Source organism: Heterocephalus glaber, unplaced genomic scaffold (assembly GCF_053883595.1).
Source record: "Heterocephalus glaber isolate CG9 unplaced genomic scaffold, H.glaber_assembly_v1.0 deba00001454, whole genome shotgun sequence".
Lineage (NCBI taxonomy): Eukaryota > Metazoa > Chordata > Mammalia > Rodentia > Bathyergidae > Heterocephalus > Heterocephalus glaber.
The window spans coordinates 7,217,846-7,233,932 of NW_028258303.1; the positions used below are offsets into that span (position 1 = coordinate 7,217,846).

The window sequence follows — 16,087 nt, forward strand, 5'->3', positions numbered from 1 at the left end:
CATAGAAACTGAACAAAACACTTCTGAATAACCAGTGGGTCACAGAGGAAATTAAAGAAGAAATCAGACAGTTCTTACAATTAAATGACAATGCCAATAAAACATATCAGAATCTATGGGACACAATGAAAGCAGACTTACGAGGGAAATACATAGCAGTGAATACTCATATTAGGAAAACAGAGCGAGCTCAATTACACAACCTGATGCTGAACCTCAAGCTTCTACAAAAAGAAGAGCAGGAAAAACCCAAAGCTCATACAAGGGAGAAAATTATAAAGATCAGGGCAGAAATCAATGCAATGGAGACTAAGAGAATGATACAAAAAATTGACAAAGCCAAGAGTTGGTTCTTCGAAAGAATAAACAAAATTGACAGACTCTTAGCCAACCTTGTCAGAAAAAGAAAAGAAAAAGCCCAAATCCCTGCAATTAGAAATGAAAAGGATGAAATTACAATGGACCTAGCAGAAATCCAGAGGATCTTCAATACCTACTTCAAGAACCTTTATGCCAATAAGATGGAAAACACAGAAGAAGTGGGTAGATTTCTAGATATGTATGAATTACCAATGTTGAATATAGAAGACCTAAAAATTCTAAACGACCCAATATCAATAAATGAAATTGAAAATGTAATTAAAAACTTACCAACTAACAAAAGCCCGGGTCCTGAAAGCTTCACTGCTGAATTCTACAAGACATTTAGAGAGGAACTACTGCCACCACTGTTTAAACTATTCAATGAAATTGAAAGGGAAGCAATACTCCCGAATTCTTCCCTGGAAACAAGCATCACCTTGATCCCCAAAGCAGAGAAAGACCCAACCAAAAAAGAGAACTATAGGCCAATCTCACTAATGAACATAGATGCAAAAATCCTTAATAAGATACTGGCAAATAGAATGCAGAAGATCATCAAGAAGATGATACACCCTGACCAAGTGGGATTCATGCCAGGGATGCAGGAATGGATCAACATATGCAAATCAATCAATGTAATACACTATATCAATAGAGCCAAGGACAAAAACTATATGGTCATCTCCATAGATACAGAAAAAGCATTTGACAAAATCCAACATGCATTTATGATAAAAACCCTAAAAAAAATGGAATAGACAGTCTCTACCTCAATCTGATAAAAGCCATTTATGAAAAAGCAACAGCTGAAATCCTATCAAATGGTCAAAAACTGAAATTCCTCACACTAAAATCAGGAACAAGACAAGGATGTCCACTATCACCACTCCTGTTCAATATAGTTTTGGAAACATTAGCCACAGCAATTGGACAAGAGAAAGAAATAAAAGGAATAAAGATAAGTAACAAAGTCAAATTGTCATTATTTGCAGATAACATGATACTCTACATAGAAGAACCTAAGAACTCCACCAAAAGTCTTCTAGACCTAATAACCAAATTTAGTAAAGTAGCTGGATATAAAGTCAACACTCAAAAATGAATAGCTTTTCTGTACATGTAAAACAGACTCACTGAGAGAGAAATAGGGCAAACAATTCCTTTCACAATAGCATGCAAAAAAGTGAAATATCTAGGAATCAATCTAACAAAAGAAATCAAAGACCTCTACTCTAAAAACTATAGCACTCTGAAAAAAATAGATCGAAGATGATATCAGAAATGGAAAGACATCCCTTGCTTCTGGGTAGGAAGAATTAACATAGTGAAAATGTCCATAATTCCAAAACTGCTATATAGATTCAATGCAATCCCAATTGAAATCCCAGCAGTATACTTCATGGACCTTGAGAAAACAATCCAAAAATTCATTTGGAACAAGAGACCCAGAATAGCAAAAGCAATTCTAGGTAAAAGAGATATGGCAGGGGGTATCACAACCCCCAACTTGAAACTATACTGCAAACTTACTGTGATAAAAACAGCATGGTACTGGCAAAGAAACAGACCTGAGGACTACTAGAACAGATTAGAAGATGAAGAAACAACTCCAGACACACTCAGCTACCTCACCTTTGAAAAAGGAGCCAAACACTCTCACTGGAAGAAAGTTAGCCTCTTTAATAAATGGTCTTGTAAAAATTGGGTTTCAACTTGCCAAAGATTAAAACTAGACCTATATCTCTCACCATGAACTAAACTAAAATCGAAGTAGATTAAAGATCTAAATATTAAAACAGAAATGCTGAACCAGCAGAACAGTGGTTATGTAGAACTCTTGAAGACATTGGTGTTGGAAAAGCTTTTATGAACAAAACATCAGTTGCCTGTGAACTAGCACAAATAACAAGTGGGATCTCTTCTTACTAAGAAGTTTCTGCACAGCAAGAGAAACCACCAGCAGTGTGAAGAGACAACCCACAATGTGTGAAAAAATTTCACCAGCTGTCCCTCAGACAAAGGTCAACTATCTAGAATCTATGAAGAACTTAAAAAAATCAGACTTTCCAAATTTAAAGAGCCAATCCAACAATGGTCATCTGAAATGAATAGACATTTCTCACACAAAGATGTAGAAATAGCAAATAAACATACGAAAAAATGTTCAACATCACTGGTCATTTGAAAAGTGCAAATGAAAACAATGCTGTGATTCCACCTCACCCCAGAAAGAATGGCTGCTAACTTGAAATCAACCAATAACAAATGCTTCCAGGATGTGGGAAAAGAGGAATCCTATTCCACTGCTGGTGGGAGTGTAGACTGGTGCAACCACAGTGTAAATCAGTATGGAGATACCTCAAAGAACTAGGATTGGAAGTCCCATTTGACCCAGCTCTTCCCCTGCTGGGTATCTTCCCCAAAGAATTAAAAGAATCATACCACAGTGATATATGTGCACCCATGTTCATAGCAGCACAATTCATGATAGCTAAAACTCGGCAGCAACCCAATTCCCTATCAATTGGAGACTGGATAAAGAAAATGTGGGGCTTTTTTATAAAATGGAGTATTACTCAGCCATAAAGAAAGAGAAACTAAAGACATTTATAGCTGAAAGGATGCACATTGAGGTGATACTCATAAGTGAAATAAATAGGACACACATGTGTGAATACTGAATAGTTTCTCTAGTGTGAGAAACCGAAAGTGTAAAGAAGGACTAAAAGATATTATAGATAATGTGAAATTGGAAGAAAAGGTGCAATGGGGAAGGGGAAGTGGGAGGGGTAGGGGAAAAGAAAGAAGGGAATGGAATTAATATGAGAAAAAGAAAAAATGGAAACAAAGTCTTTCTAGATAGGGAGGGGTTGAGGGATTGGAGGGAGGGCAGGGGAATGGGGAAAAATAAGAATCAAGATGGTTTATGTAAAGGTACAAATTTATAATGATGAATGTCATTACATTATATACCTTAAATGTAACATAAAATTAATTTGAAAATAAATAAAATTCCTGAATGAGAATTTTTAAATATATATATGAGGCTGCTCACTGACTAAACTTTAAAACTTTAGGTATGACTATAAATTTAGAAAGAAAATTTCAGGTTGATATATATATATATATATATATATATATATATATATCAGAATTAATGCATCCAATTAAGTACCTGGAAAATATATATTAACAGACCTAATCCAGTATTTCAAAATAAGTTCAGAAATCCTGTTTTGGAACAAACAGAGTCTGTTTGTAAGCCACATTAAGAAAAAATATTCCATTATTTTGTAGTCCACTTTGCTTTTGGCAAGAAATCATACTTCGCAATTTGATCACCCATTTTACTCACCAAATTTGGCACATTCTAACTTGTACTAATGGCAAAAACAGAATCAACTCTTTATGTTTGAAGATTTACCACTGTTGAGAATTAAAATACATCCTACAGAATCCAAAGACAATGCAATACAGAAGCCCAAACTGTGTGAGCAATGGCAACATTCTGTGTGGTTTGGCTCCTCTGATAACCACTATGAAGGGCATAACATGCCAATAAACCAGTTTTCCAATGTTTTCAAATCAGTCTCATTTTCTGAGTGTCTCACCTCATATGTTTTTATGTGCGCTTTAATGAGAAATATAAAGACTTGGATTTTTCTCTTATCCTATTTCCAGGGCACTCTGCACCAATAACATAACTCTGCAACATCATTACCATTTTCAAGCCCTTTCCCTTCTGTAATTAGCCAGGCTGATAACCCTAGAATGGGAAGAGGGAGCAGCACTGAAAGGTAGATGCTACTATAACACACTGCACTTGCAAATTCACGGATGCCTATGGGAGCCAAAAGCCCAGTTCATAGCGATTTTGAATCCTGGAGGCTCTGCTCTTCCACATTAACCAGGACACTGGCAATGAAGGAGTTTGAAAACCTGTAAAAAACAAAAACAAACAAACAAACAAACAAAAAAGCTGCAGGGCACTGGGAAACTTCTTTTTACTCACTAGTGTCCAAACCCACTTACACCCACTTCCTCTAGGACCATCCAGGTAGACTCAGCTACAACAACCCTGCTTTCTAGAAATGACCATACCAGGTGTCACCTTTATGATACCAACACCCAGATCCTAAAATTATACAATAGATACTGCAACAAAAGGTCAAATCACCTTCCAATATACTTAATGCTTCAGTTACATAAACATACTCCAGAATTTTTTCTGAACTTACAATGTATATTATCATGCATTGATACATTTTCTTCACTTAATATCATGAATTTGCTTTTTCATTTGAAGAACTGCTTTGTACATCTAAAGTTTAGCACAGCAAATGTATATATATATAGGATATATATGTATATATATGAGATATATGAGATATATATGGCAATATATATGGCAATATATATGGGATATACATATGTGTGTGTGTGTGTGTGTGTGTTCTGTGAAGGCAGAATAATGTACTTATTTAGGTATAGCTCTGAATTCAGGTCTTTTAAATTAAATTTGCCTCTTAAGGAAGTCATCTGATCCCACTAAGCATTGTTTATTTAACTGTAAGTTGACATCATAGACATCCATATAATGCCTAGTCTCAAATGGTCTGAAATGGTTATAGTTGCAGGTTGGAGATATGAATGCAGGCTTGTTAGTGTATCCCTTGGCCCATAGTAATCAATCAATCAATAAAGATAATTGTAATATGTAGTTATGGGTGTTTTAAACAGTGAAATAGTCACGAGTAGTCATGAAGATCCCATTTTTAGCTTCAAGAAAAATAAACTACTATTAGGACAATTAAAATAGAACACAGACACCCAATCTAGCTAGATATATATATATATATATTTTTTTTTTCCTTTCATAAAAGAAAATAAACTTAGCCATCATACAAAAGAGAGAAGCTCACAAAATTTCCATAGGAGATCACTTTTAGTTAGAATTGAGGAAAATTTTTAAAAGAAATCTCAGGCTCTAATAGACCTGGTAGTTTTCCAAACTCAATATGGTCTTCTGTATTTCAGCTTCCCTCCCTATCCCCATTCATTCTTTCTACCTAGCAAAGTTCTCCTATCTCTGAAGACTCCATCACTGATCTTATGGACCTTCCCTGTCTCACTCCAATAGTTCTGGATGATTGGTAAATATGCCTCTATTTTCATACTTCCTTCACTGCATTAGATCTGTTTATATGCTTGCAGGTCTTCCCATACATCTGTGAACTTTTTCAGGAAAAGATCCACATTTTATTTATTATTCTATACCTAGCATCTGGCATACAGCACTCAGTAATGGTGAGGTTTTGTTTATCTTTCTGTGTTTTTATTTGACCTTATGAATATATAAATGAGTGAAGACAGAATGTTGGCTCCATCCTGGAAGGATGAACACATCTTTATAGAGAGAACATGGCAGGGCAGAGGTGTACCCCAGCTGAAGGACAAAGCACAGAGAAGGGCAAGGCATATTACTCAACACAAGATTTCTTGGTAAAGTACAAGATTAAAAAGGGAAACTAGAATCAGGATAAAAAGCATGGAACTGTATAGGTGTAAATCTAGAGGCAATTTATTGCTTATAAATAACAGTAGGGGAAAAACAGGTAAAGCTCTCTGCTTAATTAAATCTTTCTTCTTTTCCCCTTTCCTGTCTTAAAATACTTGCTGTGTTCATAGAATTTCTTTCTTATCTCCAGAGAGAGATTAGACTGCCCAAACTGAACCATTAAAGGTAGTTTACAAAGAAATACAATTCAGATGGATGAGAATTCTCTGCTCGGTAAGGGATTTAGAATCACAGGACTGCTGCCTCTGGTATCCCTCTATAAAGATTTTTCCCAGAAATAGTCAATATCAAAGGTCACACATTTAAAAAGTCACTGCAATTAGAAGTCTAAGGGAAAATGCCAGGGAGAAAATGTTTTGGCAAGCTTTTAAAGCCTTTCATTGAGTTGGCAACAAGACAGATCATGCTGGCCTCCCAAGCAAGAGGAGCAGGTGTGTGATTTCAGAGGGTAGAAAGGCTTCCTCTCCATAAGCATCACTCTAACCTGCATCACAGTGGAGTCTGAGTTTTCAGAAGCAGACAGGTATTTCATAGTGTTAAAGGAGTTTGTTCTACTGAAATGTGAAATGCAGACACCTCTGAAAGGTAAGGGGCAAGGAATATACCTAACACATGATTGGTGACTGCAAGCTTCTCAGAGATATTTTGTTAATATATTCTTACCACCAACCCTATGAATGAATCCTAATTACCTTGTCCACAGGAAAAGTTCTAGCTCAGGGAAGTTAAACAGATTGTCAAAAGTTGTGCAGTTGTTGAAGTATGGAGTTAGAATTTAACCTTCAATATATCTGGCTCAAAGCTTCTTTGGTGCCATTAGTTTATAAAGTTATTTCTCATTCTTTCAGATCTTAGTATATCTGCCTTAGTTTACACCTTATGATGAGGTGGTATGGTTTGATAAGTTGGTGAGGACAGAAGGAAGAGTGACCACAAAATGCTGAAAGGAAAAGTGAAAGAGCAAAGCACAAAAACCTCACCACTTACAAATGTAGCAGCTAATAAAGACCAATCGATTAGGAAATCTACTTTCCTCTACCACAAAGAATTTACAGCATCTGCCTACACATTTAAGAGACATTCATTTTTACCAATACAGAAAAATACCACCTGTGTAAGGGTTTCTGTATATTTTAGATGTATGCTGCCATCAAAAATCAAAAACATAAACTTGCAATTTATTGAGGGACATGCAAACAAAAAGCAAGAAACATAAATGTAATATAGAATACATATGTTTTCACTTTTCAAATCATGAATGAAATTGAAAAGGCTTTCTCATCATTATATATACCATTTTAATGTTTATTGAACTAGAAATAAATTGATTACTAATAAATGCGAAGTATAGTGATAAAATATGCATCAAGTCTAGTGATTGGCACTAAAGTTAACCTCTTTAGTATAATTACACATAACCATATTCAAAATTAGTCTGCTATATTAAATAACAATTATTCTCTATTGTTACCTATTTTGAGTGCCCAATCCAGTATCTTCAAACTTTCTTTCCATTTCTCCTTCCCTAGCTCCTCTTCTTCGGGGAATTCCTATACAAATGGTATTTCCCAAGCATCTCTTTGTTCTTTTTATTCTCTTCTCAAGTAAGATCATCCACTCAAAGTTTTGCAACATATACATATCTAAGCTTTCCTTAACTATTCCAAAATTTTTATATAGTCAATGTCTCCTTCTAATTCTCCCCAAGATATTCAGGAGAACATGTCTAACCAAATATGAACAATATACATGCAACCATGTTACTGATCTCCAATAAACATCATAACAGTAAAGCTCATTGACTTGAGTGTTTTCCACACATTTAACTTATTCAATATCGGTCTTCTGTTGACTCTTTTCATTTTTCTCCAAACTAAATATAATTACACACCACATCCTCTCTCAAATGCCACTAACACTGTGAGTTGAACTAAAATGCTACTTACAACATGAAGAAAACTGAATCATTGTTCCCTCATCTAATACTCTGTCTACAACTGTATCAAGGAACTTGTCAGGCATGTCTGGTCATGACTTATGATCACATTTTCTCCAGGACTTCTTAAGAAATATTTTATATCTTCATATATCCAAAAGGAACTATGTTCTAAGAGTGGTTTAATATAGATTTATTGAATAAATATGTATTCTTAATATATTAAAACTATCACACATGAAAATACTGTCACAATAAAAACAAGAGACAATTATTTAACATTTATATTATAGTTATATATTTAATGAATCTTGTTTTTATTTTAGGGAATAATTGTAGCTTTGTAACACCATCAGAAAGAGATAATATATAATTTTAGCTAAGAATGAGAGCTCTATACAGCAAGTAAATTCAAATGGATGATCATTAAAATGATCATTATAACTCAAATATGTATGAATGGCAGATATAAATAAAACCACACATCTTTTCCTTGTCAACAAAGAGTGCAGGTACTTTGAAATACAAGTAACCCAGCAGAAAAAACAAAAGAGCAAATTTCAAATTATTTTCAAAAATTTTAAATTCCTTCGTATTTCTTTTTGTTTAACTCACGTCTGTTGTATTACACTTGATCTTAGCCAAAAGGCCGAGAAGCGATCATGTCTGTTGTATTAACATAAACATTCTGGTATTGGTATACTTCAATATTTTCTTCATTTTTTCTAAATGTTTAGCAGGCCAGTGCAGTTCTTAATTTTTTAATATATTCATGTCCAATTGTTTTGATGATTTCAATTTTCAGAATTAAAATCATGGCAAAATAACTGTAAAAGGACCTTATTCTTGACTGCACAGAACTTTTATAAGATACATACACAATTTTAAAACAGAAATATATTTTTTTTGTTGTTGTTACTGGGCATCAAACTCAAGACCTTGGGTTTGCAAGGAAGATGGAGCACCACTGAGCTAAATCTCAGCCCCGATACATCATTTGAAAAAAATATAAATGATTTTTAAATAGATGCATATTCCAAAGTTTGGAAATGCTGTCTTGGCCTGACAGCACTGTCCCCAGTCCATCTTTACATATTCTACCTAATGCACACAGATGCAGTAAGATATAAAGCATGCAAGGTTTTGTGGACCCAAGTATGTGCAGTCCCTCACAGCCACCATCACTGGTGATTTGCTGCTTAAACATAAGCATATGGTGTGTCGACCTTGTCTAGATTGTATTTTGTTACAGAGCAATGATTTCAGATTGCTTTAGCCAATTCTAAAATGTACAATCCCCAGACAAAAACTTCCACCTGCTCATCATTTAAGCATTGGCTTTGGTTGGCTTTTTTGTACAATTTCAACCCTTTCAGCTTTGATTTTACCAGTGCATTAGTTACTATAGAAACAATGCTACTGAAATATGAAAGCACAGTGACAGAGCAAGTGTTAGACAGTGTGTTTTTGGGTGCAGAGACACAGGTGGGCTGTGTGCACAGTCAGCCCTTGCTAGCAATGGGCACTTGGTCCAAGGATCCCCTTTCCCCCATGGATACCGAAATGTTCAGATGCTTCAGATTCATAAAATGGTGTCATTTTTATATATGGTCTACATACATCTTCCTATATGCTTTAAATCATTTCTAGATTACTTACAATATGAAAGCAATATAAATGCTAGGTAAATAGTTGTCATCTTATATTGTTTAGGGAGTAAGAGGAAAACGCTATCTGTCTATGTTACTATAGACACAGCTGATACACACCTAACTACATTTTCACACTGCAATTGGTTGAATCTACCCATGCAGATCCCTTCAATATGAAAGGCCAATTTTCCTTATACTGTGGACATATCAATGAAGATTTATACATGTATAGGAAAAGGTGGTATATGCACAGAAGTGTATTGGGCACATCTGCATATAATGATTAAGGCATGGGTAGTACATATGTGGTATACATATATGTATATTCAGCTGAAATCTCATAAAGGAAAAGGGCATACTTGATTTCAACATTTAGTAACTATAGATATAATTAGGATATAATGTTTTGCTAAATATGATTTTAAAAGATACAGTAGAAAGCAAAAAACATTTTTTTTGCTTTTAACACTCTCAGCTCTACTATAATAGTATCTCAAAATATAAGTATAAAACAGAAATTTGTGTCAAATAATTGAAACTGCAATTTCAGAAGAACACATTCTTTCCTCAAGTCCTTTCCTCAGCAATTTCAAGTAAAATTTTACTATTCGAAGACACAGATGTTCTGAAGGTACAAAAGGTAATAAATGAATTAGTAAATTTATAAAAGAAAATGCCTCAGTAGAAAAACAAAATACCATGGCCAGGTATAAATATAAGGTATACATTTCAAAATATTATAAATAAACCAATTTTACTTGGCATTTTAATTCTTTTGAAAATATAACCGAAGTTTTCTCTTCATAATCTGCAGCTGGACATCACTGTTTCACATAAAATTGACAATTTTTTCCTTTATGTCCTAATTGTATGGAAGAATAAAATTGTGGATAAAGTTGTACATAAAATAGAACATTTAGTCTCATATGTGACATCCAGGAAACACAAGAATGATCTCAACAGATTCTAGAAAACAAACATAACCTTCATAGTTTGTAGTTGCATCTCAGGTATCTGAAAATATTCTAATTTAGAAATACTTACAAATACTGAAACTGTTTATTTCTTTGTTCAAAGTATTTCTGTTATTTTATTGTTTTGCTGCTATGAAACACTTTTAAAAATAGCAGTTTTGACGTTTCTCATAACGTAAAATTAAACAATGTATTAAAATAACTCAGCTGTTAGCAATTTGCTCTTATTCTGTCTTACAATTCATAGTATGAAAGTCACTCCAAAAGCAATTTAACTGCTATCTAATGTTAGCAATATTTTTACTATTTACTTCATGAAAACATATTCTAAATCCTAAAATTGCTCCAGTAAAAAAGAAATTTCTAGTTTACTACTAAATTAGTATCATTTTGAATGCTTGTATAAATGCCCATATGAGAATACAATAAGATTACTCCAAAAAATAATAGAAGCAAAAGAATATCCCATTTTAGAGAAAAGAGACATCTACCAAACAGCTGTATATCTCTCTAGAAATTAGAAACATAATAGTGACCAAGAATGAAAGAACCTGATTTAAAAAGTTTACATTGTAGAAAGAAAAGACAAGATTACAAACATGAAAGCTAATACATTTAAAGGAAAGAACATCATGTACTAGGAAGATTAGGAGATCTAGGATAATCAAGGAAGGTCACCACAAGTGACATTAGAACTCATTGTTGAGTCATAAGATGAAGGCAGTAAGTATATAAATAGCTTATAAAGAGAAAATTCCAAGCAATAAATGGGGGGATCTTCAGAAATAAATGTTGCATACAGGAATTTTTAAAGTAATTTTCTAAATTTCTAGGATTAATAAATGTGGTGGGAGATAATCGGACTGTCATCTCCCTTATAATTTCCCATCACCACTCCGTCAATATAATATAGAGCAATGATTGCAGCAGTATCTGTCCATTCTGACCAGCCTAGACAGGTCCAGAGCAATAATAATTATAAATAATCTAACCAAGTTTGACTTACTCCAAGGCATATATTTCGCATAAGGCAGACACAGAAAATTATGATTGACTTACTGACACAATTAAATAGTATATAAAACTTGTCTATCAAATAAAATAAACTCATATTTATTTCTTTAAATAGAAAGTAATATCCTGAGAAAATAATAATGTATTTTTTTCAAAATTACTTAAAACATGTAGAAAAGATGCAAGCTATGAAAGAATATGAATTCTGATTGGAAAAGGAGAAATATAACAACACTAAGGGGAAAAAAATAAAGAAATCAAATGGGAAGATTCTTTCAATACAAAAAATTTCACTGACCTCAGCAAAATGGCAGAGTAGTTAAGTTCCAAGCTCAAAATTCTTGATACAAACTTTTACAAAGAAAACCCTGCTGGAACCAACGTTCTCAGAACTCTGGAAGAATCGAAATGTCATAGCAACAAAGCAAATACTGAATCAAGATAGGGTAAAATACAGCAGGAAAGCTTCTCAGCACCTTCACTGTCCCTTGCCCACTTCTCTGCTCCTGTAGCAACTTGTGTTCCTACTCTGGGACCCTGGTCCCCGGTTCTGGAGAGCACAGAGTGGACCTTATTGAAAATTACTTTGTACATCTTCTGTAACCTATCTGGTAGCTACCTGAAGAATTGACCACATTGCTTGTGTCTACTTTGCCTAACTGGAAACTCAGCCAAGTTAGAATATGGTAGTCACAGCTGGAGAACATTCTCAGGGTAAACAGTGAGCTGCAGATGCATGAGGCAAAAGTTTCCAGTTGAGAAATACAATAAATGGCCTGAGAACTTACAGAAAAAGTGGAAGAGAGTTTTCTTTTTTTCTTTTTTGTATATCCTTTTATTGGTACATTTTAGTTGTACAATATAATGACATTCATCATTGGAGATACGCACCTTTACATACTCTCTTGGTTCTTATTTTTTCCCCCTTCCCCTGCCCTCCCTTCAACCCCTCCATCTTGCCCTATTTACAAAGACTTTGTTTCCATTTTTTATTTTCTCATATTAATTCCATTCCCTTCTTTCCTTTTCCCTACCCCTGTCACTTCTCCCTCCCCTTTGCCCATTTTCTTCCTATTTCACATGATTATATCTTTTATTCCTTATTTATACTTTCAGTTTCTCACACTAGAGAAACTATTCGGTATTTACACATGTGTGACCTATTTATTTCACTTATGAGTATCGCCTCAATATGCATCCATTTAGCTATGTCTCTAATTTCTCATTTTTGACGGCTGAGTAGTACTCCATTTTATAAAAAAAAACCCCACATTTTCTTGATCCAGTCTCCAGTTGATGGGGATTTGAGCTGTTTCCATGTTTTAGCTATCACAAACTGTGCTGCTATGAACATGGGGGCACATATATCACTGTGGTATGATTCTTTTAATTCCTTGGGGAAGATACCCAGCAGGGGAATAGCTGGGTCAAATGGGACTTCCAATCCTAGTTCTTTGAGGTATTTCCATTCTGATTTCCACAGTGGTTGCACCAGTATACACTCCCACCAGCAGTGGAGCAGTGTTCCTCTTTCCCCACAGCCCCACCAGCATTTGTTGTTGGTTAATTTCATGATAGCAGCCATTCTTTCTAGAGTGAGGTGAAATCTCAGTGTTGCTTTCATCTGCATCTCTCGAAGGACCAGTGATGTTGAACATTTTTTCATACGTTTATTTGTCACGTCTACTTCTTTGTGTGAGAAATGTCTGTTAATTTCTGATGCCCATTTTTGGATTGGGTATTTAAATTTAGGAGGTCTGATTTTTTTAAGTTCTCTATAGATTCAAGGTAGTAGACCTTTGTCTGAGGGACAGCTGGTGAAAATTTTTTCACACATTGTGGGTTATCTCTTCACAATGCTGGTGGTTTCTCTTGCTGTGCAGAAGCTTTTTAGTAAAAGGAGATCCCACTTGTTGATTGTTTGTGCTAGTTCACGGGCAACTGAGGTTTTATTCATAAAGTCTTTTTCTACCCCAATATCTTCAAGAGTTCTACCTAACCTCTGTTCCAGCTGGTTCAGAGTTTCTGTTTTAATATTTAGATCTTTAATCCATTTTGATTTTATTTTAGTGCATGGTGAGAGATAATAGGTCTAGTTTTAGTCTTTGGCAAGTTGAAACCCAATTGGGAGAAAGTTTTCCTGAAAAATCAAGTAATTCAGGAGGCCAAGGCAGGAGTCTGAAGGAGGCCAGCCTGGGAAATTTAATGACAAATCATTAATAATAATGATAATAATAATAATAATACATGTTGGGTCCAGGAGTATAGCTGGGTGGTAGAGCACTTGCAGAGTGTGTATGAGAGCCTGGGCTTCATCCCTAGCACTGACAAAAACAAAGGAAATAAATTCAGGAGACAAATTGAAGGAGTTTGAAAGCTGCTTTGAGCTGGCAGAAGAAAATACTTTGCAAACTTGAAGACACAACAATACAAATGATCAAGCCTGAAGAATAGAAAGGAAAAAAAAAGAAAACTAATAGCCTAATAGAACTGCAGGGGACCATCAAGCTGACCAGCATATGCATTGTTGCAGACTAACAGGAAGAAGAAATAGAATATTTGAGGAAGTAATAGTCAAAAACTCAAATTTGATGGAAGACAAGAAAATATTCAAGAACCTTAATGAACTTCTAGTAGGAGTAACTCAAAGAAACCCATACAAGACGTGTAATAAATCTGTTGAAATGGAAAGATTTTCATATCTGAAATATATTTTAAAATCCTTGTAACTCACAAACAAAAATAAACAACCTCATTTAAAAATAGGTAATGAATTTGGATTGACTACTACTATAGTGGGTTACTATAATTAAAATAAAACTAAAAACAGAAAATGAAAAATAATTAAGATTAATTATAGACATGTACCAATTCCCAAGAGTAAGTGTAATCATTATGTACTGCAAATACATACTAATTTTTAAAAATGAAAAGTGATGAGGAGGATGTAGAAAAATTGGAATCTTCATTTTTTCTTGAGGGAATTTAAAAATGGGACACCATTGTAAAAAACAGTTTAACAATGTTAAACATGTAATTGTGATATGAACCAGGGATCCTTCTCTTAAACATATACCCAAAATGACTGAAGAGAGGGGTTCAAACAAATCCTGGCATGGCAATATTTACTGTAGCAAAAGGTGGAGATAACTCTAGAACTAATCAATTTTATAAATAGACACACAAAATAAACACTATGAGAATGGTATTCACCCAAAAAATAGAATAAGATCATGAAGGAAATTCTTACACAGGCTGCAACATGGAGGGACCTTGGAAATATGCTAAATGAACTAAACCAGACACCACAGTTTAAACAGTAGGATTCCACTTGTAGGAAATACCAATTGTAGGTTATTTCTAGAGACAAAGTATGTTAGAAATTACCAAGCATTAGAGCCAGGGTGGGAGTTATAGTAATTTAACTGGTATCAAGATTCTGTTTGGGTTGATGGGAAAAGCTTTGAAAATAATGGTGATGGTTTCACAATATGATGAAGGCAATTAATGTTGATGAATTTTACATATGAAATGGACAAAATGGCACACTAAATATATTTTCTACAATAATTTAAAAATAATTGTAAAATGATGACTCAACCAAGGAGAATATATGCTCAAGCAAACTGATTACTACCTTAAGAAACACTCAAAAGAGGAAGAGAAGGTAATTTTAAAGAAAAAAAAAAAGGAAAGTAAAAGAGATTAAAAATCAATTTATAAAAATTTAAAAAGGCATACAAGATTCAATATACATGTTTTATATACCCTTGTGACTACCATAAAAGGGACCAGTATAAATTTATATCAACCTAATATCAAGTACATATAATATAAATGTAATTATAAGTATAATTATATATACAAATACATATAAAGAGAAAGAAAGAGAGACTAATTTAAAGATTACAATAACACAGAATAACATTAGGAGAGGAAAAACAGCAATACAAATATAAAGGAAAGGAAATCAGATTACGTACAGACTTTGGCAGCTCCAATAATTTTGCCAAGCAAAAATGGAGTAACGTATGTATGACACTAAAAAGTAAAATGAATTTTACATTCAACAAAAATAGTAACAAGCAAGACACAAGCAAAAAGACGGGTGAAAATAAGCACTAACCATATCCAGTCACTTGTAGAACCAAGGCAAGATGGGAATTTTAAAGGAGTGTAATATGTAATAAGCATGTGCCCTCACAAAATGGATATAAGAAGTGAGAAAATAGATGAGAAATGTTATCGCTGGAGACAGAGCAGTTTTACACTGGGATTCGAGCAGATGGACAGGCTTTTGTGTTACTAGTAAAGTTCTGTTTCTTAACCTTGGTGTGGTTCTAAAAATGTTGCCCATGGTAGTTGTTAAGCTATAGATTTTTACTTCTTTGCTTTTTATTATCTTTGTTTACTTTACAACACAAAAGATTAAAAAAGTATTTCCTATACACATTAAACCAAATACTGCTAATTATATACCTTATTGAATATTATCAAATATATTACCTTATTATATAACTGCAATGAAAATTAAATATCAAAATACCACTACTGTTTACAAAGAGCACTT

At 34.0% G+C, this 16,087-nt stretch overlaps 1 protein-coding gene and 1 pseudogene across 5 annotated transcripts in view; both read right to left on the reverse strand.

Moving 5' to 3' along the window:
• The window catches only part of Grid2 (glutamate ionotropic receptor delta type subunit 2), a 1,480,136-nt gene that overhangs the window by 1,425,230 nt on the left and 38,819 nt on the right, over window positions 1-16,087 (reverse strand). The gene's annotated exons all lie outside the window — the stretch shown is intronic.
• LOC147827124 (U2 spliceosomal RNA) lies at window positions 8,379-8,538 on the reverse strand (annotated as a pseudogene).